A 23,877-nucleotide genomic window follows, 5' to 3' on the forward strand; every position below is an offset into this window, starting at 1 on the left:
AAGAGACTTTGCAAGTAGCCTGTTCTGTTCCTCAAAATCCGAAATCTGTGAGGACTTCTGATGTCTACAGGGTACGAAATTGCTCTTGAGAGGTTTACTCGATGGGGAGCACTTTTCTCACCCTGCCATGCCATTGCTTCTGCTGAAGCATTGCAACAACACGCAAATACAGTTCATACTAGACTCTTCTGGGGTTTTGTGCTATTTAGCTATTTGTGCTTCATAACACTAAGAAGTTTAATATTGGACCAGCTTTCTTCTTTCCTACATAACCTCTACTGTCTTGCTTTGTTTTTATTTTGTTAACTCCTGGTAGCACCTAAGGCAGTGAAGTAATAAAGATTGTCGAAGACAAAATAAAACAGTATCACCTAGCTGTGGTTCAGCTGTCTCTGGTAACTGGCTTCTGCATGGACATGACACAAATTCCAGCCTATGTGAATAGAGCTTAGGACTGAAGAATTTCTGTCCTGCTTGCAGCTTTATGCATGCATTTCATGCTAACAACTTAATGTGGCAGTCACACAGAGCCTCCCTCCGCCTCCTCCCCCAATGCTGGTGTGTTAGGAGAAATAATTCTCACTCTGTGGCTGCAAAGGATAACGAAAAAATCCCTGTAATGCATAAACCAGGCACCCCTCACCGATTCAAGCTCAGCTGTGCTGACGAGCCGTGCTACAAAATGGCCTCACATATGACCAGGAACAGCACCTGCCATATGGACCACAGCTCCACTGAACAATTTTGTAAGGATGCTCACAGGCATGATTTACGGGAGGCAGGGATTGTTAGCATTCTGTCGGTTGTAATCTGTGCTCAAGTGTGCATCAGCAATGTTCGGATTTCTTTTTGTGCATGCTAGAGCCTGGAAGAAACAAGCTGTTTTCTGATTATAGGGATCTGAGCTATGTGCATATTGTTCTCAGTTACACTGTGTGTTTGATTACTAACATTTTGGAAATCATCAACTCTTCTTCTGGCAAAACCAATTCTTTTCTGCAATCTCACAGCATGAGCATTGTTGTCACTGAAAATGAGTTTTTCAGGATTGTGTTTTATACCACAGTTCTCTTCTTCCCTTAATTTAGTTTTCACCTGTATTTTTCATAGATGCTGCTAGAGTACATGTGGGAAAGCACAAACCAGGTATCATTCTGTTGCTTTCAGTATTAATATGTTCCTGCTGATAGTACCTGCTGTGACAGGTGGGAGCCCAGGTTCTGGAGGAGGTTCCCACAGAGCAAGTGACTCCACAAACACAGGAAGTGATGAGCTACACCATGGGAATTTACAGTTGAGGTGTATGTAATAGGTATATATCAAGTACTCAGAGCTCCATCCAACATGGCCAGGAACGCTTCCAGGGATGGGGAATCCACAGCTTCTTTGGGAAACCTGCTTCAGTGCTTCATTACTCTCACAGTAAAAAATTCCTTTCTAATATCTAATCCAAACGTACCTTTTCACTTTGAAACCTTTACCCCTTGTCCTGTCACTACATGCTCTTGGAAATGACCTCTTGTTATAAATCCATCAGAGAGTACAAGGGCTCAGCATCGCTTCAATCCTGCAAAGAGCTTCTGGAAAGGAAAAGTGTGATGAGCGCTGCAGTGTGCATCACTCAACTTCTAAATGTCTCTTCTGTGAATAGAATTTGGCAAAGAGGAGCCAGACAGCCAGACACAGAACTGTCACTGGCAGTTTGGGAGAGCCTAATTACCTAGTAATGTGGGAAAAAAACATGGCTTTGGCATGTTGAATTACATGGCTGGCTGTGGAAGGTAGAGTATAAACCAAAAACATATCCAAGTGGCTATGCAATTCAAACTTCAAATAATCCTAGCTATTGGCTCTGCATTGAACATCTCTGATCTGTCAGAGAAATTAAACTGCTCATCTTCATAGCATGAGCTTTCCAGGCTGATGTTTGTTGCTCAGGCAAACCATTCCCAGACACTGACATGTGTTGGCCAGGCCACAAGCCAACTGTGAACCCACCAAGTGTGGAGCTGAGGTAGAACTCTGTTTTTCCTAACTGAGCTCAGCCTCCAAATGATGGAGGAGAAAATACAAGAATGTGTGGATGGGGAGGAGGTAACACTGAGAAAGAGAAGCTGGGATGCTGGAGCATTCTTCTTGTCTGAAGAAAAACTAATGGGATGTGAAACCTCTGGCAGCAGATGCAGCTAGACAGGCATAGGATAAACTATTAACTGGAGGAAATTCCTATCCATGAATGTTGGCTGCTGCATCTACTGATCACAGCATCAGGCTGTGTTTCTGAGAGGACACAGTGATGTGAACTGCTTCTTGGGAAATAACAATGCTGAAGTTGTGTGCAGGACCTGAGTGTGCATGGCGTGAATAACAGATTTCCACAAGCCCAAACACTCTGAATAAAAATATACCATCTCTTTCATCAGTCAATTATTTATTTACTTTCAAGAAAGCAGGATGGGGCGAGAGAGTGAAAGACTAGCAGCAGATATTGGTACTCAAGGGCAGAATTAGAATTTTAATCTATGTCTGCTGCTCAGGAGGCAAAATTCTCAATATAAATGCTAAGTATTGCATGCTCTTATTATGATGGTTGCATGAATATGCATTTCTGCTGCTAGTGTGGGGACCCTGTCTTGTAAACGTTTGGCTTTGACACAGTCAGGGTGTGCCAGAAAGAGAGTTAAGGAGGGCAGCCAGCAACTCTACCTGAGGACATCAGCAAGAGAAGGAGCCAAGACTGGGATGGCTATAACATGAGGTTAAAACACAATTAAAGTCAAGTCTGGCTGAGATCTCCCACTGCAGGGGAGATTTCTCTCCCTCCACATGCTCTGGGAAACATGAACTTGGGGTTCACCCATTTCCTCTCCCCTCCCATGCAGTGGTAGGGACAAAAAGGACCAATTTCTGGGGAAGACAGATAGAGATCCCCCTAAAAGAGCACTAGCTGGAGGTAACAGGGCTGGGCTTTACAGTCACTTCGAGGTGCCTATGCAACTCTGCTGGGAAAACTTCTGCCTCTGGAAAGAGAAGAGGCTGAGCAGACTTGCGTCTCTTCCAGTATTGCTTCTCTTACCTCCTGCTTTCCTTAACTCCCTTCTCAAAGGTTTCCTGTGCTTAATACAAAAGTGTCTGCTGTGATCAATCCATTTGCTACTCTCGTCTGGCTGCCTCTCCTGTAGGATCTACCCAGTGTCTGGTTCAGCATTTAGACCCTGGCTCTAGGCTGTTTGTACAGCGTTAATAGTACGACAGCGTGGCTTCGGATCAGTCCCTTGTTGATGTCATCAGCAGTATGGGTGCTGGCAATGAAGCATCATCACTTACCGTCTCAGGATCTTGTTAATTACTACTGCTCAAGGAGCTTATTTATGCAGTAAATTATTGATGAAAGCAGCTCTGTGAAAACTTGAAACTATTGTGTCTCATTCTGCTAAATGACTAACAGTATGTGGAGCACTTGCAGCAAACACCATGTCTCCCTGCTCCAAAGAAAGGGAGGAGAAAATAAACAAAAGCACTTTCCTTGTATGACTGCAAAAGCCCAGAAAATATTTTGATTCTCCATAATCATATTTGATTTTATTGGGAACTATATACATATTGAGGAGTGACTGCACACTGGAACAGATTACCCTGAGAGGTTGTGGAGTCTCCGTCACTGGAGTTATTCAGGAATCATCTGGACACAATCCTGTGCCATGTGCTCCGGGATGGCCCTGCTTGAGCAGGGAGGTTGGACCAGATGACCCACTGTGGACTGGATGTCCCTTCCAGTCTGACCCATTCTGAGATTCTTTGAGTGATAGTGAGCTCCCAGCAGATATCAGGAGAAGACACTTAGCTTGCAGTGAGGAAACAGCAGCAGGTTAAATATAGGATGCTCCCTTCAAAGCATTGAATCCTCATTGTTTTATTTAGGGAGTATGCATAAATGGGATCTTGTTTGCATAAATACATTAAATTGATTTAAGAAAATAATCTGAGAGGAAGAGAAGTGTCTGTTAATTAATCCAGACCTGCCCCTTCTGGAAACACGCACTCTGGGCATTTGGACAGTGCACTGTACAGCATTACTGTGAGTATGACTAACAGCACCATGGGAGACTTTTGTCTTTAACACTTGCTTTCTTCTGTTACTTTGCAACTTTGAACAACAAATGACTCTTGAAGAATCTCGGTGGCTGAATTCTGTATTTCAGGTATGGCTTTGCCAGCGTAACTGTTTTCTCTATAAGATCATGGGAACAAATGCTCAGAGCAGGCCAAGAGCCATGTTCCTGGTGACTGGATCCGCTGAGGCCATCGGGACAGAGTCAAGAGGCTGCAAGAGGTGCAACCCATGGGTTAGAGGGATCTCCTTACCCAGCACGAGGTTTAGGTGGAGGGAGGAAAGGCTCCCCAGCACAGAGCAATTGCCCAGCCTGTGGTTGCTGCATCATGTGCGTTTTTCTGGAGATATGTTTACTCTCCTTCAGCTCAATTTCCTGCTGTCTGGCTCTGGGGGAGGAAGCAGCACAGGAAGAAGAAGGGAAAAGGGAGCTGTGTTCTGGGATTAGACTCCATCTGCTTTTGGGAGCCCTTAACAGGGAAGGAGACAAGAGCTGTCAGAAGGGAAAGTTATTTTCTTCTGGAGGAGGAAACCTGGCACCCACCTAGAAAGGCAGCTGTAGGTTGGGCAGCCTACACAAAGGAGGCTGTGGCAGTGCTGTTCCTTTGCTCGCCCTCCAAACTGTTTGTAGTCAGGCAGCTAAATACACCCTTTCTCCTGCTGCTGTTCACAAGTTGAGGGGCTGGAGTTGCACCAGGAGGTTCTCCAAATGGCCACAGGTAGGGTGGGCAAGGTTAATAGGGATCTCTGCCTGTGCTCCCAGCTATGCCTCAGCTTGGGATGTTGGTCCAGCACATGAATTTTGGCAGTAATGGAAAGAACAGGTTTTTAGTCTGGCAAATTGCTTTGTGTGGAGTCAAGGGTCTGGCTGCAGGAGTGGGGAGGATCTGCAGATGAAGCACCCTGCCAGTAGTTCAAGGCTTCCCAACTGTCTGGATTCAAGTACTGGGGATAGTGCTGCCAACCTTTAAAGAATAAATAGACAGCCCTGGTTTCTAGATGACCTGACATGATCACACTTCTTGAAATTGATTCACAGTCATGGCTCAGAGTGCCCTGATGGCCATATGGGACAGCAAAGACAGGAGGACACAAGGGCTGTCTGAGGAGCTGACATGGGTTGGGCAGAGACTGTATGAAGGGGATGCAGTATTCATCCAGTTTCTCCAGTTTTTCCACAGAAATTGCCTTGTGTCCTGGACTCTGCAACAGGCTGAGCTTCAGGAAGGAGAAGAGAGAAGAAATGAGGACCTGAATGGGGAAAAAGTGGAAAAGAGAGATCAGGCAAAGGAGATGAGCCCAAGGAGCCAAGAAGGAGGAAATGTCAGAGGACAGGTAAGAAATGCAAGAAGGAAGAAAATCAGCCCAAATCAGACAGCGAGCTTCAGAGATGGCAGGAGAGTGGAAAAGTGTGAACAAATTGGGCACCTTTAGGTTAGAGTATCCTAGCAAGCACATTTGCACATTTTGGAAGGAACAGAGAGGGGGCTACAGGGGGGGCACTTCCAGGTACTCAGGGACATGACTTGCCTGGCAATCACTGCTTGAAAGCTGCTCTCCTCCTTCACCTTGCAAGCCCCAGGAGGGCAAAGACAGTATCACTCTGCAGAGGCTTCAGGAGAATTTGTGTCTTGGCACCCCATCCACTGCCCAGGCAGGTGGCAAACACCACCAGCCACCTGCGTCCTGGGCCCCTTTGCCATCTTTTGCTGTTCAGACAGGCCACCCAAACACGTTATACCTTTCTCAGGATCAGGGAATGGATGACCAGGATGTCTCAATCCTATTCTATTACAATAGCCTTGATACTCTAAGCCTGAGCACCATTCAGGTAGATAGACTCTGGCCCATCAGAAAGGAGTGATGGAGGTCTCCACTCTGGAGGTGGCAAGAAGACCACTTCTGGGTATCCAGAAAAAATTGTCCCACAGTTGTACACGTAGGATCCATAATTTCACCTGATCCATAACATTTGTAAAGCACTTTTCCATAGACTTTTCACAAGCTGCAGACTATGCTTTTCTCAACAATGCACTTCTAAGGAGATTGAAATTACCAGAATTTGCTTTGTACTGCAGAGAAAGCCCTGGGCTTATTTCCTGGCTTTTGTTTTCATTCATTATTCAACAATAATTATACCACTGGTTCCAGATATCTAAAAAGTAGCCAAACAGGTTTTCATTTTATTTAATAATACAGACAGGCTGCAAAAAGCCAGGGGATTTAAGCACAGTTGCCATGATCTGCTGGAGACCGGTGACAGGATCCTTCCCAAGGTCCTAAGCCAGTGCAAAGCTAGATTTTCTCAGCTACTGGAGTAATGAGCTCATAGTAGATCTAAGAAAATCACTATATTTCTAGAGAGAATTTTCCAGAAGTTTAGGCTCACGTTAACACACCCAGTAATGAATGATTTTTAAGCAAACCCAAAATAATCTTTCCCAGAAAAGTTTCTTTCATTCCCAGGAGCTGGAAAAAAAGGGCTATAAATCAATGCAAGTTTAAGTGGATAATAAAGAGGTGCATGAGTCCACATAGCACAATCCGTGACCTACAATTTTTAAAAGCCTGAAAAGCAAGACCATTTTTTTCTAAAGCATAACTCTGTTCTGTGGACCTAATTCTCAAGACAGGAGATCCTGTAACAGCCTTAAGATATTGCAGGCACTTTCTGAATTTCCCAGAATATTCTTAAACACAGAATATTAGAAATTTAAAAATATGTAATATGGAAAAGCTATATTTTAAGCATACAGTTTCTCACCATGTCCGGAATGGTTACTTGTTGATGCTTTTGGAATGCACAAGGGTGAGCTGTTAGACTTAAATAAAAACTGTAGGACTGTAGGATAGCTCTGCAAATAGAATTAAACAATATTTGGACCACATTCATATTTGTTCAGTCATGGTAGGTATCATATTTTTTTAAAAAAATAAACCATAATTGTATTAATATGATCCATACTTGGAAAAAAAAAGTTATTCCTAAAATTCTGATACCTGTCCAGAAACCAACATGGAAACAAAGACTACAAAACCCTATTATTTCCATCTGGGTAAAAGTCTGCTATAAAAATAAAGCATTCTAATTCAATTACTCTTCACACAACATATTTGTCTCAAAGTTGTTTCATACACACTTTTCAGAGTCATAAGTAAGTTGAAAAACTTTTCATGAAAAAGTCTGCACTGCAACAGGAAGAATTTAGTGGGTGGGTGTGCATAGGGGACAGCCTTGAGGTCTTTTAATATGTTTTTTTCAGACAAAAACAGGAATAAGAACTGCAGCCTCAGAAGCTCATAAATAGGATTTTAGTCAAGGTTTACAGTATATTAGAGAGAAAGTATTAAATGAGATTCAAATTTTCACATTAAAATTCTTCTGTAAAATGCAGTTTTTCATTCTATTAGATGAGAGTTTGCTTGGAACAGGATCTGAGCTTACTTCTTGGGTTTTATACAAATTGAGCAAGATATTAAGAAAATTGTCTTAATATCCTAATCCTGCTCAAATGGACCCAAAGGCAGGATCCACATTGCTGCCCCTACTTCTCTCCCTGTGCAGCAATAAGCACATGCTGGACACTTTGTCAAAAACCACACAAGCCTCACCATGGCACTCCCAAGTGCTGCCATGTATTGTGAAGACATGAGGCAAGGGTCAGCCCCACCATCAGAAAAGGGGGTTGTGGAATAATAGATTCATCAGTAGAATAATAGATTTCGTCAGTGCCGTAAGTGACAAGCAAGGCGCACATCCCAGGTGGGATTTGGTGGCTCTTCATTCTCCGTTATATTTAATAGGATGTTATCTACACTGTATTCACTCTGGTGAGGGTCACATGTTATTTGCCTTCAATCTCTGCCAGGTGTCTGAGGTGAGCCCTCGGAGACGTGAGAGGGCAGCCTCGTGCAGAAACCAGACCTGACAGCAGCACCCTGTCTTCTCATGGAGCGTGGGGGTGGCAACATCCTCACATGCTTTTTAGAAGTCCTTCAAGGAGAAGCCTAAGTAGATATTGAATTTCACTGCTTCATAGTACAACAAATTCCTTCCAGGAAGAGGGTGAGTGTTCCCGCTTGCATTATTGGATCCCTCTGGCCTTGACATCAATTAGAGTCTCATGTGATGTTTCTCCACAATATGCTGTTGGATATATGAAGCCATATCATTAAATAGGTCACTTTGTCTCTCTTCATTATAATCTTAATTTTATCACTCTACCCACATTATGTGGCGGGGTGTTTATTGGCCTTGAAGTCAGACATAAATGGTAATGTATGGGTGTGCCCTGCCCTTGATGGTGAGTGAACATGAAATGTAGCTAATGGCTTTCGAGGACCTGCCTCCAAAATATTTGGCACCAAGAAATGTTCAGTACAAACGAGGGGGTGACAGTGATTGACAATGCTGTGCAGTCAGCAGCTTAGCTAGTGACCCCAACATTTCCTCATGTCTAGCCATTCCCTGTTTTCCCAGAGAAAGCCGTCTGGCCTTCTGCTGAAGGAGTTTGGGGCCATTTGCCTGAGGAGAGCGCTGGGTAAGTGGGTTTAATCCTGCTGCCTTTCAAGTGACAAAAAGCAGGGTTAGACCCAGTGCAAGAAAATGTCTGCATTAACTACTGTGTGGTGTACCAAACAGCCTGCTGTTGCAGTAAAATATTTATAACTAATCATTTTGTTAAATGAAACATGTACTTTATGGCACTTTCTATAATTAACAGGCCATGTTCCAGTTAATTTTGCACATGATGTTTCACAGTTTATTACCAGGTACTACAAGGATATGCAATAAGTACTCACAAATAACTGCCCATATTAAGATGTAGTATTGCAAACAAAAGCAATTGAGCTTAGTATTATTTGTTTGTAAACAAGTATAAGGAGAGGACCTTTGCCAAACAGAAGATTGGGTTAGTGGGATGATAAAGCAGTAAACCTTGCAATGCATTAACACATTACTGTGGAGCTACATGCATGGAGCAATGAGGATGTTTTAGCAGTTACTTTAATTTTGCTGACAAATAACATTTAAAGATACTGGTATGGTTAAGGTGTACTTAATGATGCATTAGATGACCTGAATGCTGGCATTAACATTGAAATAATAGCTCATTTGAGTAAGGCATTCTCAGTGGACTATGGTCACGTTAACATATTCAACATTTACCACTATCTAATTTGCAAATTATAGACTAAAATAAGACATTTGAGGGGTTTGTGCTGAAGTGAAACCTTGAACAACTGCCATTCATCTTGTCCTCAATAAGTTGGAGGTTGTGAATACACAAAACTCTGAGAGATTCAGTCTAATCTAACCAGAGAGCAGAGATGTTGCATTCTTAGTTCACTGACTTGATCACAGCAATGCAGTGTGCTAAGTCATCTCCTATTTTTTCCTGCTGTGTAAGGACAGAACAGCCACTGCCACCATTTCCCATGGCCACCTGGCAGGACAAACCTAGTCAGAATAGGATTGCTAACCGTGCTTCATCTTGTCAAAAGCTAGAGTAGGCTTAAAAGCAACTAAACCTCATTTATTAAACATTTCCATATCGCAGATGTGGTCTGGGGAGACAGTTCCAAATGCTTATTGAAGCATCTTCTGAGGAAGAATTATCCCTTGGTTAGAGCCAACAAAAGGGGCATCTTGCTCCTGTTATCTCTGCCTGGCAGACAAGCCAGGCTGTACAGCGAGAAAGCCTGGTCTGGTGCACCTGAGCAAGCCTTCCTGCATCAGTGCTTCCTAGCACAAACCCCAGTGCACCCTGGGGAGGCACAGAGTGGGAAAATCCCCTCTGATGCATGCGGATTCCCTTCATCTCTCCCGAGCAGTTGTGTGCTGGCTTGGCCAGTCCATGCTGTCCCCAAGACAGGGGCACAAGGCACCTCACACCAGGGAACCACCACTGTCACATGGGCCAAGCCAGGGGAGCACTGGGGACTCCGCATCCTCATCACCAGGGATGTGCCATAGTCTTGGACCCCAGCACTGCAGGATTAGGCCTTCCTGTGAATCAAGCAGAAACATGGCATTTTCTGTCTTACTCTGAGTGCAAAAGGCTGGGGCTGACTCTGCTGGTTATTTGGAATATCTGGCAATTCTCACATATTTGTTACTTTTACTGGTGCTCTGGGTTCAATTTTTGCAAATTGCTAAACAGCTTTGCCAAGCTTATGTGTGTCTTCAGCTCTCACTGGCTTAATCACTGGTCCTTTGGTAACCAACATCTACTACATGAATTAGCCATCTGTGAAACACTGCCCCACTCTATTTGTGCCAAATCCCCACATCCTTATTTGAGATCAGGGACTGAGGGGGCACAACAAGTCTACATACACAATTTTCTTGCAAAATATTTCCTGGTTGTTTCTGGTTTTAAGGGCTATGTCAATATTTGGGTCATGATCTCTGCAGAGGTAAGCATTTGTCTTTCAGATATAAGGCAAAGCCAGGTGAAAAATTAAGGTCTTTAATGATGTTCAGTTTGAAAGATGACAAAATTATCATGAATTTTCACTGCATTTAACTTCCTTCTTTTTGTTCTATCTTACCTTCATCGATCAGCAGAATAACTAATGTTCCCTAGGCAGTCTTGCTCTGGTTAGGCATATCCATGCTGGTTGCTTTGTTTTGGTGGTGTTGGACCAGTTTCTTTGAGTTTGCCCTAAAACTGGAGGCAGGAGATCTGAAGAGACACTCAACTTGATGAAAAATTCCTGTCTTCCTTTTTCATGCTGAAGCCAGCAGATGGTGCTTACTGCCTTTGCACACTTCTTGGAGAAAGCCTACACTATCTGGCAGTTGGTTTATGGTATTTACCAAGGAAAAGCTATAAGGCTCACAGCTGCTTGTCACTTTTCAGAGAGCTGATGGATTGGGCTCTGAAAGCAAAACACATCCCACAATATTGAGAGATTTAGGATTTCAAACCCCTACAAGTTTGGATGTTTTCGTGAACTATTTTCTGAAGATGCTGCTTTGCTACTATCACAGTAATTGGTGGGGGTTTTGTTGTTTGCTTTTGGTGGTTTTTTTTGTTTAAATTTGGAAGGTAGGAGGAAGAGAGCAAGTTGTACAATCTCCTTGGATGGATTTCAAAGTGAAGCCTACTGTATAGAAATAGGCTGTAAGAGACAGGTTATACCTCTGATAAGGGCTTGCTGAGGCCCAGGGGAGCGAGTTCAAGTTGGGATGATTTGCAGGGAATACTGAGCAGCGTGTTCTTCCAGAAGGAATGCTCTGAGACCTCTTCAGCCTGAAGAAAAAGGTTGATAAGCTCTCAGAAAAGCATCTTCCCAATCCATTCCCAACACTGTTAAAGAAGCACTATCCATCCTCACTGATGAGTGGAGAAAGCTATTGGGTTCCCACATTTGCCTCGGGAGACCTTTACACCCTGAATATTTTCCCAGAACAACTACAGATGTTCTTTCTTCCAGTGTGACTTACATCTGATGGAAGGTGCACAGAGACTGAGTTACGTGGATTAAAAAGAAATAAAAGTAATAAATAAATCAGAGCTGCTCTGTCATTTGGTGATGGAGAGTGTGAGCAGCAGAGTGCTGAGGATAAAAGGCTCAGCTATACATTTACATTAAGCTCCTGTGCAAAGAGCTTAACTTGTTCTTTTCTGTTTACCTATGTATTTCCTTTCTACAGACACAAAACCAGAACAAAAACTTGCCCAGCAGACTGCACCTTCCTGTGAACATCTTTTATTCCATATTAATCTCATTCTCTTCTTCTTTGCAGCTGAATCATTTCATCTCCGTTAGAGCAGCAATTTCTACCTCCAGCCGCAAGTCAACAGCTTTAATAATAGGTAACAATTTTGCTTATCTTTGAAACCAGTAGGAATTCCTTTCAAGAAAATGTGTGTCCAACAAGTTCTCCCTGCTTCCTGCCCTTGCACAGTCAGTGCTACCTGCATTCCTAGGAGCAGCCTCAGGTTTAAACTTTTCCTTTGATGGTAGAAGCAGAAGCAGTATTCTGGGTTTGGATTTTTTTTTTTCTTCATGGATTTCCTGTTGTACAAGCACAGCTAAGTTTTCTACATGGGAGGGCAATTTCTAAACCCGTAAGGCTGTTTAGAAAAGGCAGCAGCCTGGCAGCTGGGCTGGACTAATTTCCTGGCTGCTCTTACCAGCTTTGGCAGCTAACCCAGGGGAGCAAGAGCTGCAGGGAAGCTGTGCTGCTTGATGCTCTGGACCTGCATTCTCAGGTTTTCTCCAAATGACATTGTTTCCTCCTATCTGCATGTTTACAATGGAAACCCAGTGAAATTATAGAAATACTGGTGTTTGCCTGAGACCATCAGCTAGTTCTCTTCACCTCACTGGAAATAATGCAAGATAAAAAATCTCTGATGATTAATATCTGTATGACTCGATCTTATGTGGGTAGTGTGAATCAAGAATTTTCTAAATAATATGGGAGAAGACTGTCTCTGCTTGGGCAGAGGAACCAGGCAGGATCTGGCCCACTGTTACTCCTTAATGAGGAACTGGTGTATTTCAAATATCCGGAGCTGGTATCAATGGCATTCACACTCCGCATTAATCAAGACAGTAAGATAAAAGTAAACATGTGGAATGAGTTTTTAGTTTTCAGCTGTGTCCAGGAATGCTGAGCACCTGCCTTTTAATCTAACATTCTATCAATGCCTTAGAAAATGGATACTGGAAACAAATGAAAAGTGGTTACTGAGGTATTACTGATATACTCACTTTTGGTTTATGTCATGTGCAGGCTGACCAACTTTGTTCCTTAAATAACTAATCTACAAGAAAAAGGCTTGCATATTCAGTTTTCTTTCTGTCCTATTCCTGGAACAAGGTCTTGTTAGTGAAGGCAAAAAGTACTCAGCAACTCCATGACCTCATTTCAGCAAAGAACAGGCAGCTGCCAAACACTGATCTCAATGGGAGATGTGCAAATATGCCTCCTTACTTTGATGGACTGAAGACATAGGAAGGTCTCTAAAATCTGCTTTGCTCCCAAAGAAGTCAGTTGCAAAGCTCCCATTGATTTCAATGAGGAAAAAAACCCACTATGTCAAGGTTAAGTAAATAAATTTATGTGACAAATATAGAGGTCAGAACTCACACAGCTTTGCAATGTAAAGCACTGAGCACCTCTAGCATCACAGTGAGTGCTGTGCTGCCTTGCTATGGTGTGCTTCTTCACTCAGCCCAGACCTTCCCCCACTTAGGCTCTCTTCATCTGCCCACAGGAACAGAGTGAGAGGAGTCACGTCTCCTCCAGGTCACCTTGGGTTTCCATAGTGACTATTTGAATGCGATTGTCTTATCAATCACAACCTCCTTCACTCTCATAAGCAACTATAAAATCTCCCCTGGTTTCTATAGCAACCATGTTTAAACCCATATATTTATTTCCTCTAGGCTTAACTGATTTGTTGAAAACAGTGCAAATTAACTGTGGGTGCAATATTTCTTATATTTTTTTTCCCTTAAACTATCCTTTACAGTCATCAACATCAGAACAACAACAGTTATGATGAAGCTACTGTCCTTTTGTTTCAGTTACTTAGAGACCCTCTTTGCTGCCTAACCATATGCCTCTTAAAGATCATTGTTTTCATGAGAAGATTGAAAACCCAAATCCTCTGCAGTTCAGTCTTTCCCTTCCCAGTTCAAACCCCTATGTCCTTCCATCCCTAGGCACTTAGCAGAAAAAATGGTGCTGTTTTGATACCCCAAATCACTTCTTGTAGTAATATACAGGAATAACACCTTCCCTCCAGTGACCTCAAAGCAAAGTACAGTTGTTACTTAACAGAACACTGTTACTCAGATGTTATTATCGGTGTAGTATAAACAACATGCACAATGTTAATGGCCCATCTACACTGTAAACACAATAAATGTCAAGAAGGTTGTGGGTTTTTTTCAACATAAATGTAGTAACTGCAGACAAGGCTGATACCACATTGTCCATGGCTTCCTTTCACCAGACAGCAGGCAGATGTGGAGTTGTCTATAGAGCTGGCACAATCACAACTACACCTTTACTTCATGATCTGACTATAGACACACACTGTTTGACTTGGGAGGTAGGTCAAAGCCATACAGCCACTTGCCCACTCCCCTCCCCAGCCCCTGGTGGGGGTGAGAATTGGGAGGGCAAAAAAGTACAGTTCATGGGTTGAGATAAAGACAGTCTAAGGCAACAGAAAAGGAAAGGATAATAATAATAATAATAATAATAATAATATACAAATCAAGGGATGCACAATACAGTTGCTCACCACCCATAAGAATGTTCCTGATTCAAGGTTATAAAGTTATTAATAGACTATTGTTCTGCTTTGAAACTCTGTGGCAGTGTTGTCTGGGATCCTCTTGGTAGCAGTAAGTTGTAGACATACCAGATCTACCTCTCTGCAACTTCCAGGTTACACGGAAGGATAGAACAGGAAGAGAGGTGCTCAGCTTCATCTGTAGTGCTGGTTTCAAGCTGTCCTGAGTTTTTCTTACTCCTCTTTCTCTATAGTAGGAAAACAATTTTGATTTTGGAGCAAGGTGAGAGAATTGTTCGCTTTTCTCTTAATTTCTAACTTTTCTTAGAAACTTTTGGTCCCTACACTGTATCCCTCTGCTCCCTCTTGCCCAGAGCTGCCAAGGTGCTGTCACGAGGCAAGTTTATGCCTGTGCAATGGGATGAGCAGCATGTGCAGAAACACTGGCAAAACTGCAGTCAGTCCACCTTGCTCCTGAGAAAAAGGGTTACTAACAAACTTCAATACGTTTAAGGAAAAGTGAAAAAAGAGCCAGGAGGCTGGATTTGTGGTCACACACTAGGAAAGAGAAAGAGAGTTTTGTGTCAGTTGGTGGGAAATTCAGTAACTGAAATTTTATGGGTATAGAGGAGGAATACATCGAGATGATAAAAAGGAGAGGAATTATCTACTTCTAAAATTAAAAAAGAGGAATATGCAGTGACTCAGGATCACAATTCTGAGTTCACAAAAGGCAGTCGGTACTGCAGGGGCTTGGACCCCCCCCAGCTGCCTGGCTATGCTTAGGGAGGTTTCCCTGTTTTTCCAGGGTGCACCATTGATGGTCCTCACACTGAGCTGTATGTGAAGGAGAGGAAGGGGCAGCAGGAAGCCTAGAGGCTGACTCTGAGAGCTCCTCCAAGGAGAGGTGGATGTGGCCAAACTGTATTCAGAACCCCCCATGACGTAAAACTATTTATGTTCAGTAAGAAACATGATCTGCTTGTGACAGGAGGCGGGGACCAGGCAGTCCCTGACTTGCCCAGTCAGGGGCTGTGGTGTGCCAGCACAGAGCAGAGTGCAGAGCTAATGGTGTCCCACCTGTCAGTGCGGGGAGGGAGTCACTGGTGTCTTTGCTGACTATGAGCTCAGGACCATGGCTTTGTTGCATTGCTTCAGATGTGGCCAGACACTCCAGAGCACGGCACTGCAGCTCATTGCTCTTAATACTGCAACCTCTTTGCTCATACAAACTTCAGAGCAAACTCACTTCTGTAAAGAAATGCTTTGCAGAAACTCAAACCCTGTTGAATAGGAGCTTGGCTGGAGCTGTTCTTCATCCCTAATATTTTAATATACATTGTTTTTTCCCCACTTAGATGCTCCCCAGATGCACACAGCTTTCAGCTCTCTGTGCAGGCTCCTGCAGCATCACTGTATGCTACCAAGGCTCTTGCAAACCTGGTTATAAATCTGCCAGGTACCAATCAGAGTGGGGATGCCACGGACCCAGGTGACTTAGAGTCTGCAGGGGAGATGGCAGCAGGCAGAGAAAGGGCACAAGGAAGACGTGGAGCAGGACTAACTAGCAGGAAGAGCTGCTTTCTTCAGGCAAACACTTGCAGGACCTCTGCCTTCCTTCAGTGAAGGGTTGCTACTGCTGGTTAAACCTTCCTGAGAAAACTCTGACAACCTCATTCTCCAAAACACAATTCTTAATATATTTGGGCCCATTGCATTTGACTTGGCATAATAAGAAACTCACAGGTTTATATAAAAACTGCTTAACATGAAGCTGTTCTTATTTAAATTTCAGCTTATGTGAGGGAATGCTTAGAAGCCGTACAGCACCGATCTTTTACCTTCACATATCTGAAGTTGCTAAAATCATATAATCATAAAATGATTATATAAATATATAAATAGAATATATAATAAACATCATATTTTATATGTCTACTGTTGAGGTCTACAGAAGCCGCTGTTATATACTCTTTCTATGCAGATGTCCTGAAGTAGTCCAATAGCTGAATGTGTAACTAATATATAATCTGTTAAAAATAAACACATGCCCATTGCTGGCAATAGAAGAACATTTACAAATCTGAAGTCAAATACTCGGGAATTGGGAAATGCCAGGGTTGAAGCTGTCTCTGCAGTAGTGTCTCAAAAATGCTGCAAAGAACAGAGCATTTCTTGCTCCACTTCCCACCTTCCTCCCCAGGCAGGCTGAGCTCCTCTTCCTTCTCTTTCCCCTGTGGACTTGGGTTGCTGAGGAACAGACCTGCTGGTTTTTGGCTTGCTCTGTGCTTCCTTCTATGTGACAAGAACACAAGCCATTTATGTTACTGTGGATACATTTGCTCTTACCTAAAATTGAGGAAAGGGGCAGCTGGGGAGAAGGGGTGAGAGAGGATGTTTTGCATTGTGTTTTTTTTCCTAAAGCCCGTGGTCGAGTGGGTGTGAAGCCTGTGAGAACACAGCTCAGTATGGACAGCAGGAGTGCCATAGCAGGGGCAGATAAGGAGCACATTTCTTGCATGGACTAAAAGCCTCATTCCCCTTGTCTCAATTTTCAGAGCCGCTGAAGCCCTATGTCTTTCTCCTGTTTGACTAATGTATTGAGAAACCGATGCAGAGCAGCTACACATGTTCCTGTCTTCCCTGAGGCATGCACAGGATGGCCAGCGGTCTCTCTCTCTCTCCTTCCCTCCCTCCCTCCCTCAGGAGTGTGGGGGATGCAGGCTGTGCATGTTTAACACTCCACTCTCTACATGGGATGTAGCTGCACATCCCAGTGATCTTTTCAGCAGCTGCCCCCAGGAACATGACTTTGCTATTTATGCCATTCCCTCTCCTGCTCCCACTCCCATCGCACTGTGTGGGTCCCTAGCCCACGGTGGGTCTTCCCTGGGGTAAATGATTCAAGTGGCAATAAGATCCAGCAGCTGTGCTGGATACTGCCACAGCAGTTTCCACTAGATTAACCCTGCAAGACTGCCAGTAAGGTAGAGGGCTTGGCATGCTGCTCACTGGGCTCTCATGTCCCTGCAAGGTGGCTTTAGTCTCTCACTCTGAGATCACTTGACTTCCAGCCTTCCTCTGAAGCATCTGAGCAGCTCCGACAGAAACGGGAACAGTTTCTGTAGGAGGGACTGTAGGTAATGATTGGACATCAACTTAAAACATAGCTAGCAACACCACTGTCTCCATCCCTCATTTGAAGAGGGTGGGATGTGCTACAAGCACAGGCACAGGGCAGGTCCTGCAAATGATGTGGTGATTGTGCTCTCCTGTGATTCCCACCAGTGTGCGGGGTTACACAGCCCAGACCTGGGCAGCTGCCCACCCAGCAGTGGCTGCTTAAATGCAGCCTCTAGACACATAGACCCAAGTTCATCCAAAGAGACTTTAAGTGCTAGAGCCCGTCCAAACTTCTCTGGCTGCATTGTAGTATTGATCAGGGACCAGAGATCTCAGTAAAGGTGAGCTAAGGACATGCCTTTTCCATTATGTTCATCAGAAAAGAAAGCTGTGGCAAAAAGGTGGGAACAAGAGGTGGGAATTTAAGCAGGACCTTTGTTCTACTTTCTGAAGTTCAAACTTTTTTTTTAAATTTTTCTTTAAAGACATCTGAAGTGTGGGATTTTGAAATATGAAAGCAATTATTTGAGCTCACCAGTGCTCACAGAGAAGCAGCAGTCACCTGTTCGACTTTAGATAGCAGTGGAAGAAGATACATTTCTTTTTACATTGGTTACACCTCTGTAGGCACTATTACCGGTGCCTGCAGCAGAGAGGGCTGCATTTGAGTCCTGTGGTAGGCTGGCTACAGGAGGCAGAGATGGATGCCTGAAGAGAGGAAGTTAGGGCACCAGGTGTTGAGTGCTCAGAAGAGGGATAAGGGGCTTATAGATTTCTGGAGAACTCAAAAACAATTAAAGGACATAAATAAGAGTGGATTCGTTGTTGTTGTGTTGGTTTTTTTTTTTCAGAAAGAAAGTGTGATGAGATCTGTGACTGCACCTATGCAGCGGCAAATAGGAGTAAGTAAAGCTTTCTCTGACATTGTATAAGTCTTGTCCCAGGGCCAGATGCATCTGGTGGGAGTTTATACTGCAAGTAACTGTGCTTTTCTGTGGGAAGTTCCTCCCCTGAGACATTCCTGAGGGATTAGTCAGATTTGTATGCCTCCAAAAGAAATGTGTACTATGGCTCCTGGAAAGAAAATAATAAAAATAATCCCAAGCAAAGCTATAGTGCAAGCAGATGGAGCTGCCCAGCCTGGCCCAGCAGGCTCAGGCTGTCCATGGCCAGCTCTGCCCACCTGCAGAGTGTGTGCAAGTCAGATGGAGCTCTAAAAAAATATCTGTGCTGTTCAAGAGAAAACAAAACTGGGGCTTGAAGATGACAATGAGGTGTGGGAAGTAAGTCTGCAGACAGCACCAAGTTGGGCAGGAGTGTTGATCTGCTAGAGGTTAGGAAGGCTCTACTGAGGGATCTGGACAGGCTGGATCAAAGGGCTGAGGCCGATTGGATGAGGTTTAATAGGACCAAGTGCTGGGTCCTGCACTTGGATCACAACAACTCCGTGCAGCATTACAGTCTGAAGGAAGAGTTACTGGAAAGCTGCTTGGCAGGAAAGGGGGCTGCTGGTCGACAGCTGGCCTGAGCTGAACATGAGCCAGCAGTGTGCCCGGGTGGCCAAGAAGGCCAATGGTATCCTGGCCTGTATCAGCAATAGTGTGGCCAGCAGGACCAGGGCAGTGATCATCTCCCTGCACTCAGCACTGGCAAGGCCATATGTCGATTCTTGTGTTCAGTTTTGGGCTCCTCACTACAAGAAAGACATTGAGCGCATCCAGAGAAGGGCAACAAGTATAAGGAGTGGCAGGGGCAATCTCATCACTCTCTACAACTACCTTGAAAGGAAGGTGTAGCAAGGTAGGAGTTGGTCTCTTTTCCTAGGCAACAAATGACTGGACAAGGGGAAACAGCCTCAAGCTGCGACAGGGGAGGTTTAGGTCGGATATTAGGAAAAATTTCTTCACTGAAAGGGTAGTCAGGCTGCACTGGTGGAACATAAACTGCTCAGGGAAGTGGTGGAATCACCATCCATGGAAATGTCCAAAAAACAGGTAGATGAGACGTGGGGACATGGTGTTGCTGAGCTAAGGGTTAGTTAGACTCAGTGATCTAGGAGGTCTTTTCCAACCTTAATATTTCTATGATTCTATGAATTTGAATGGAGAATTGTAGGTACTTTTCAAAAATCCAAACTTTCTTTGTCTCTTTTTTTGTTTTCTTTTAAAGACAACTAAACTATTGCTATTTGTAGTCTTGCATCTCACACAAATGAGAACCTTTTGCATTAAGCAGAGGACCAAGTGGATTAATAAAAGGTTCTGTAGTTTCCAAGAGGAATAATAATTCCGGAGTGGGAAATCATTACTACTCTATCCCTTTGGAGACCAGTGGGTAAATTTGCTCATGTTTGAGTATTTGAACTAACACTGTGCAAATACCACATCTCTTTCTAATTTTGGAAAAGTGTGTTGATAAATCAAAGACATCCACAGTTGTGTCCTGAATGTTCTTCTGGAGGTATTGTAGCTGTTGGGTGGGACAGAAGAATAAACGTGTGCTTTCTAAGTAGGAAGACTGCATCTGAAAGATATGATATGTTAGCCTAAAATAATGTGAAATTGTTGTAAATGAAAATCCAAATTCTGTATTTAGAGCTTCAGAAAAAATATAATTGAGCAAAAATCACTTTGCCACCACTAGAACCTGCTGTTTGGGCTTGAAACCAAAACTGTGCCCAAGATATATGAATCCTCAGGGGTCTTTCCACAAGGAAAGTGATGTTACACTGGCCATCTGCCCTCTCTGCCCCACTGGGAAACCACCCAGTTGCTTGTTTATGGGTTGACCTTGAGAGATGGAGGCAGTTTTGTTGAGGTCATCTGGACTAATTAACTCAGAGAGCTGGGTGTGTCTGTACAAAGCCGCATTTGCCAGTGATCAGAAAAGCATCCAGCTGCCTTTTGTTGGGATCCAAACTGTGGTGGCAATAGATTTAAGATGCAGAGATGAAACATGTTTGTTACTTATGCTGATCTGAAGGGCCTATTCCTTCCTACTGAGATCCAGGATTCCTTTTGGAGCTCCCAGGGAGGAATAAGCAGCCATCAACCACAAAAGAGGTTTTGACTATTTTATCACTGGTTGAAATCATATGTATTGGCTTCAACAAATTTGGCAATGTTGGAAATGGGAGAGAATGAGAGGGAAAAAGGTCTTGTAATAAGCTGCTGGTTTATCTGGGACACTCCTCTTGCTTGCTCTCCAAAGAAAAAGTAGTTCATTTTATCCACACTGGGAGAAAAAAGCAACTTCTTTATCGTCTCTGAAGTGGATTTCCCATTTTCTGGCCAGCTTCTTTTGCCAGTAGGGCCAAATTGCCTGCATAGGCATAACTTTCCTGTTCCCCAAGCATGCAGTGCATGTCCAGGGCCAAGGAGGACAAACATCTTCTGGTGGAGTCCCAACCAGCCTCTCCCTTGGGCCAGGATTTGGTAGGAGGGGTCCATTCATGCTCAGAAACCTCAGCCCTTTGGCAGAATGACATGATAAGGATCTGCCTCAGGTCTGTATTTCAAGCACATTATTTAATGAGAGCAGTAAGCTACTGCGTAGGGTAAATCAGCATGGCACAACAGTTGAAAACTTGGTCTTGATTTAATACAGGCAAATGAGATTTTTGTGTTAAGATGTTAATTTAATCTTAGCTTTGCATGATCCTCAGTCACTGGTTTTCATAAGGCCTAGAAGAAAAAGTCAGACAGAAATAATAATAACTTGGTAAGGGCCGGGCAGTTACAATTGCATGGTTGTGAACTGAGGTGGGAGGTGGAAATCAGGTGCTGCAAGCTTGTGGCAGGGTCAGGTTTACGTGACCAAAGATCCTGCCAAAGAACGAAATGGGAGGATGAACCCTCTTTCTTTTGGGTTTTTATTTTGCTTCCATCCAGTCCTGTGGCTACAAAGCAGATATCCTCTGTGATAGCTGCTGTCCACCAACTGTCCTTGCCTCAGCTGGTCACAGAGGTGACACTCTGGTTTGGATCACGACCTCCAACTGCAACTGCCACAAACTTTACACGCTACATGCCACTGACTGCACTGATGGAAAAGGCAAGTGCTGCTTGAGAAAACAGTGAATATCACTCAACTTTCAAAAATCTTTACAAAAGAAACATCAGAAAAGTGTTTAAGATAGATTGAAATGGTTGGCTTTAATTTCTATGAGGTTACTTCTGCCACATAATTATCTTACAGATTTTAAACATAACTTGAAGTGTATTTCTAAAAGAAAACAAAACTGGTTTTGTTCTGAAAATGCTAAAACAGGCTCTTCTAGAGGCCTGCTGGACTTTAGAAAGGTTTTGCCCCAGAGTAAAAACTTAGCTAAAACCATCATTCATCAGACTGCTTTGCATTTCAGTAGACTCAGGTTTTCCAACGTAAAATGTTTCCATCTTTCTTTGACCAGCTCTGTTGAAAGCTGTCGGTGGTGATACCAACAATGGCCTTATGAGGCTGTGAAGGGGAGCTCTAAGAAATGCTTATCAATGTATTACCACTCTTCACAACAAGGTTTATTACTATAACTTCAACACAGCAATGGGGACATCTTGCTGTGTCAACATGATGTGTTTTATTCATTTAACATCATTTGTTAAAGTAATTCCGAATTCTACAAGTTGAGTAATTCATACATTTTTTTTCACATTTAAGCAGGCTTGCAGTGGGCATACAAGTTTTTTTATTTCCTTTTGCTTTCTGAGCTGCAGTCACAAGCAGTACCCAAGTGATATTTCTATAGGTTTGTGTGGTTGGATTGGGGTCTTGAGCAGTAAATCTCATTTCCAGTGGGCCTCAAGGCAGGAGTTAACATTGGGTTGTTGTCCATTTCCACCTTTGTCTGTGCTGTATGGGAAGGTTTTTTTTAAATGATTTCTAAATTTATTTTTTTTTAAATACTATGCTTACATGTTTTTCAAAAATTGTGAATTAGTTGTTTCTCAGTTTGCAGTAATAACTAACCTTCCCTCTCCCTCTGCTTTTAATATGTGAGAATATAGATGCAGATTATTGATTTTTCAGCATCTTAAAGGAAATCTCTTAAATTGGTGACCTCTCCTGTGCAGTAAAATCTGCAGGACCTCTGGCCCTGGCACGACAGAGTGATCCATCCTGAGGGAGGGCTCTGACTTTTCCCTGATAAAAGGATTTGCTTTAATATTTTTTAACTATTTTAAGATTGAGAGTTTTTTCATTAAATGTGGCTATTTTATTGATCTCTTCCTTTTTTTTTTATAGTAAAGTTTTGAATTAAAGTAGTAATTTGCTTAGAAGACAAATACCCAAAGAATTCTTGAGGTGAAGGGTAAAACTGACAGAGGCAGTGTGTTATGGATCTCTAGTAAATAAATATATTGTAAGCATGATGATTAGTGGAGGAAGATTTGAAATCTCTGCTTCTAACTCTAATTTCATCCCCTGTGTGTTCCCCTCCCAACAGACTCCTGTTCTGATGTTTATGAGAAATGATTTTGCCATCACTATTTGTTCTTCTGCAGGTTCCTTCTACTCCTGGAGCCTGCTTGGCTCCACACCTCTCAGCTTGCCCATTGACAAATTGCTGCAGACATGCATCCACCTATCCTAGGTTTGCCCCAGGCTTCCACACCACACAGTGTATGTCCATTAAACAGCTCGTGCTGTGTTATCACAGACTGTAAATTACTGCTTAATCACACAGCTGGCCTGGATGTCCATCTCAGTCTGACCTCAGCGTCTCCACGCGACTGATGATGAAAGATGTGTGCATACCAACAGCACCAAGTATTATGTTCTTGAGAATCCAGAGCAGGAGCCACCACAACATATGTGATGTGACTTGTTCCAACCTAGATAAACTGTTTAAGGGGGTGTATGTATGTGGGTACATCTGAGCAAATATGATAAGAGAACATAAGTATTTAAATGAGCAATGTCCTGCCCTATATAACAATAAACCAAACAAATCAAAATCCCCTCTCCCCCCATGTTAATCTCTTTTCTCCTGTTTCTCATTCTCACAAATCTGTCCTTGTATTTGCAGCAGCCTGTTTTCAGCATGGCAAAGTTTGCCCCTGTGTAGCATTTCAAGTAAAACAATTTAATGGCCCATTGGCTAAACGCTGACTAACCTACTTTGAATTCGGTGGGAGGTAAGGACGGAGCAGAATCTCAGCAAGGATTTTGGCATAGCATCCTGTAGCACTCACATCCTTGCAGTTTAGAGGGAGCTATTTACTCACATGGGGCTGTTTCATGCTCTGCATGAAAACTATTTTAACAGGTTTTTTGCATTGAAACAGCATTACTGAGGCACTTACTCAGCTTTCATTTGTCAGGCTTTGCTCTTGGCCCTGCACAAAGTGGGGCCTCTTCACGACTCGTTCAGTGACATGT

General features: G+C 43.3%; 1 long non-coding RNA gene across 2 annotated transcripts; it reads left to right on the plus strand.

Annotated features, from left to right (window-relative positions):
- The first annotated feature begins 561 nt into the window (after positions 1 to 561).
- LOC126649145 (uncharacterized) lies at positions 562 to 23,416 on the plus strand. Of its 2 annotated transcripts, XR_007630981.1 has the most exons (5): positions 562 to 746; positions 5,282 to 5,446; positions 7,981 to 8,177; positions 11,868 to 11,937; positions 23,001 to 23,416. It is a non-coding gene; the product is annotated as an uncharacterized LOC126649145 (long non-coding RNA). The 2 variants fall into 2 exon arrangements; XR_007630980.1 differs by lacking the exon at positions 562 to 746 and having other exon boundaries at positions 4,823 to 5,446.
- Positions 23,417 to 23,877: the final 461 nt, after the last annotated feature.

Source organism: Myiozetetes cayanensis, unplaced genomic scaffold, assembly GCF_022539395.1.
Source record: "Myiozetetes cayanensis isolate MyiCay16 unplaced genomic scaffold, myiCay2020 scf5-8, whole genome shotgun sequence".
Classification (NCBI taxonomy): domain Eukaryota; kingdom Metazoa; phylum Chordata; class Aves; order Passeriformes; family Tyrannidae; genus Myiozetetes; species Myiozetetes cayanensis.